Source organism: Crocuta crocuta, unplaced genomic scaffold (assembly GCF_008692635.1).
Source record: "Crocuta crocuta isolate KB4526 unplaced genomic scaffold, BGI_CrCroc_1.0 scaffold132, whole genome shotgun sequence".
NCBI classification, from domain to species: Eukaryota; Metazoa; Chordata; class Mammalia; order Carnivora; family Hyaenidae; genus Crocuta; species Crocuta crocuta.
In genome coordinates this window covers 3,387,048-3,391,281 of record NW_027528611.1, presented here as the reverse complement: position 1 = coordinate 3,391,281, position 4,234 = coordinate 3,387,048, and positions in this window count along the sequence as shown.

The window sequence follows — 4,234 nt, the reverse complement described above, 5'->3', positions numbered from 1 at the left end:
AAGTGTTTCCTTGAGGGTCCTCCTGCTTTCCTTTTGGGGTATACTTCCCCATCCTTAGAAGAGAATCTTAGTATGGCCTATGTTCAAATAATCCACCCTTTCTCATCTGACCTCTCCTTTGTACGCCATCCCCACATCCCACCTGTCCTCCCCATACTGAGCAGAGTTTGCAGAGCACTCTGGTAGGCACTGAAGCAAATGCAGAAGAAATGTCAGATGGTACCGGGAAAGCTGCTGCGGTTGCGGCCCCGTGCATTCATGCCAGGAGAGGGTGAGGCAGGGAGGTCTTATCTGCAGTATCTCTGCAGTTCAGCTTTTGATCCAGCCCCGTACCTGGGGTGGTGGCAAAGGCACAAATGGATAGCAATCACAAAGGACTGTGGAGGGCAGCTTTTTGGTTACCAAATGGCCTCTTACCTACGTCACCCTCCACCTTGGGCGGCTCCCAGCATGGGTGGGGTAGGCGGCGGAGAAGGTTGCCTTCAGGGCTGTGTCTCCCCAAAGTTTCCTGTACCATCACACGCTCTCTTGGTGCCGCATTTCCCCACACCAGGCCTGAAATGGGGCTTTGATAAGGGGAAGGGAGGAGCAGAGAAGGGTTCAGAAATGATACTGAGGAGAAAGTTGGAGAGAAGGAATAAAAATGGTAGACCTTTATGGGCACTTACTACATGCCTGCACTGCAGTGCTGAATACTTAGTAAGTATTAACTCATTTGATGTTCACGGCAGCCCCATGAGGAGGCACTATCATTATTGTCGCCATTTACAGAGAAAGGAGCGGGTAAGTTCAGAGGCTGGCCCAGGACCACACAGACAGGGGTGGAGCTGGCATTTGAACTGACACAGCATCACTCCAGAACCCTTTTTCTCAAACATGCTGTTGTCTTGCTTCCCCCAGTGTCTTCCCAGCTTGGGCAAATGATCTAGACACATTATCAGAGTTGGGAAAGGGAGACAGACAGTAGCCCAGCCTCACCCTGGAGATCCTGATGCAGCTGGTCTAGAAGAGTACCTAGTCATCCACATTTTTTTTTAAAAGGACCCAGTGTGCAGCCAAGGTCAGGAGTCACCAGTCTAGACCAATCCATGTCCAACTACCATCAACTTGTTTGTCAGGCTAGTAGAAAATACTTGCACCATCAGAGGTGAAATGAGACTATGCCCATGGGTATTGAGGGGATCCCTGCATGGACAAATCATGGGTGGGCAGACATGGTGGAAGGAAGCTCCGAAAGAATGGAGTGGCAAAAGGAGGAGACACTGTATATGATTTGGGGACCTATTTCAGACCTCTATTTTCACCTTGAACTGCTTTGAAAGATTCCATTCAAATGGTTGAAGGGTCCTGTCCTCAATGAGTGACCAGCCAAGTGAGGAAAGCTGAACATGCCTGACGAGAGGGCATTACAGCATTAACAGAGCAACTTAGCAACGGCAGAGAGTGAGCCACAGCAAACAGAGTCTTCTGGGACCTGGAACTCTTTACGAATAGGGCTTACCAGGAAGAGCTTTGGGGAAGGCCATTTTTGAGCCAGATTTGGGAAGCTGGGGGAACAGGGAAGACTGTATCTCCAATGTGAAGAAGGAGATGTGTGTGAATGCTTGGACGGGGGCAGAATGTTTAGATGTTGTAGAGGGAGTAGGTAGGAGATAAAGTCTTCCAGAGCAGAGACTCTTTGCTGGAGAAGGATAAGCACTCTGAGCAGGTAAATGAGGTTGTGGGTAGGTTGGTGGGAGAAGCCCAGCTGCTGGAAGGGTCTAAAGGAGCTACTAGAAAGCCTGAGTTTGCTGCCCTCAGCATCAGGGGACTTTGGTACTAGTTAGCACTGAACGGGAGGCAAAGGAAAGAACAGAATGCCCAGAGAGCCTGGTACAGACTCCAGCAAAGCACCCATGGATTTGGAGACAGGCACGTACCTTTGAGATGGCCCCAGAGGGAGAGCTTCCAGATGGGGTTCCAAACTGCCCTGCTGGCTGTGGGGGAAGGGATGGCGAGAGACAGAGAGGGCTCAAAGCAGGACAGACAGGATGATTATTAGCCCCTGGGATTGTCCAGGGCCTCATGCCAGCCTCAAAGACTCACAAGGGTCACCACAAGGAAGGGGCAATCAATCATCCAGCCCCCTCTCCTCCAGGGACCCAACAAGAACATATAAAACCAAGCCTTAGGCCACTCAAGCATTGGAATTAGTTAAAAAACAAACAAAAAAAAACAAACTTTCCCCACCATGGAGGGCATGTATAAATGTGGGGACAGACAGTAAGGACTGGCCCGCCGGATGCCTTGTCTTTCTTTATACGTTTGACCACACTTGAAATTTCCTCTTTCCTCTTCTGTCAGATGCTTATCCAACCTCCAAATCTCTACTTGAATCCCACTTTTCAGCAAGTTTTTTTTGGTCCATTCGGGCCCAGCAATATCCCTTCTTAATTCTGAGAGCAGTGCTTTAACAGGACTTCCTGTGGTGTTGGAAGTGCTGTCCACTGACGGTGGCCACTAGCCACATAATGGCTATTGAGCAGTTGGCCTAAAGCAACTGAGGAACAGAATTTTAAATTAATTTTAATTTAAATAGCCTTATGTGCCTCAGGGCTACTGTCATATGGACAGCACAGTCCTAGAGCATCTCTTGTCAGAACTGGCTTCTCTACATTGGGAACCTGACATTTACAAGCCATGGTATTCAGTACTTTATACAAAATAGCTTTTCAACTATTTGCATACTCTTATGAGGAGTATTATCCCCATTTTGAAGAGAAAGAAATAAGAGACTCACAAAAGCCTCCCTAGAGAGGTAGAGCTGGATTTGAATCTGGGATTGACTGGTTCCAGAGCTTAGGCTCTGTTTATGACAGGACATTTCTTGGTACCATTTATTCTCCATCAGTAGAATCAACTGGTACTCCATGCAGCCTTACTTTCTACAGAGGTCCTTCTTGCCCTCTCTTATGAACTAGTCTTCATGCCCCCCTTCTCTGTTCTTTCATTTTGGGATGAGTTCGCAGGGTGGGCCAGCAGGCAGACACTGTGACTGCAGAGCCTGAGTGAGGTGGAGAGTAAGTGTGAGTTACAGCAGTTAGAATGACCCGGCACGGTAGACAGCAGAGGAGTCAAAGAGTGTTGGAAGGTAGAATGCAGAGCTGAATAGAAGCCCAGAAGACTTGAGGCAGGGTGTTTGGGGGGCACTCTTCCAAATTTCAGTTCTCTTCTTAGCCTCAGGAAGCTTCAGTACTGCCCCTGAAATACTTCTTCAAGTATGAAAACAGAGGAGAGTTAACTGTTTCAAGCTAGGGCTCATGGGTGTGTATAAATTGAGAGCGGTTACCGGTCTGTTCATTCATTCACGTTCAGTAAAAATATATCAGCCACCTTAAGGATTTGGATCCCATAGCTTGGCAGTAAGGCCTGAAAATCTGCATCTTAACAAAAGCCAGGCAAATCTCCACCATCTTGATTTCAACTCCCATTTCTTTATTTGCTACTTATACACTTGGGTTTCCCGGTTCACAGCTAGAAGTAATCTCTTTCTCCTCTGATCTTCCTTTTAACCGAGGTGGGTCAGGCCTGGCTGCACATTGGACTCACCTGGGGAGCTTCAGAAAACTACTGAGGGCTAGTTGACCAGAACTTCTGGGGATGGTGCTGGGCATCTCCTAGCGGAGTTAACTCTGATGCTATGTAGCCAGGGTTGAGGACCCTCTCCTCTTATCTCTAATGCCTTCGTGGTACTCAACCCCACCCTGCTTCATGTTACTTGTCTCTCCTTTTGGCTGGGCTGAGTCACTTCTGAGCCTCCACAGCCTTCAGTATAGTACCTTTCACAAAAAACAAAAACACAAAAAACACCCTAGAAAACATTTTCAGCTGAATGCAACATTTAGCCATATTTTAGCTCAGCTTTATGCGCACCGTAACATTGCCCCAGAAGTTGAAATCTTTTGCGCAAAGATGATAAATGATTTTCTTTGGCTTCCTTTAACATAGCTCTGTGAGTGGCACCTGGTGTCAGAGTGAGGGCTAGGAGTGACAGGAACACCTTGGGTTAGATGGAGGAGGTCAGGGCGGCAGGCTGATGAGCCTGAGTGACCTGGACAGTCACAGGGCTCCACTTGTCAGGCTTCAGGTCGCTGGTACCGGCCCCTGCCAGGCCCCGGTGGCCCGCTGTTGACAGCACAGGGTCCGAGCGAAATCTTCCGGATGGAACTTCTTTCCTCTAAAGATTCTTGGCGCC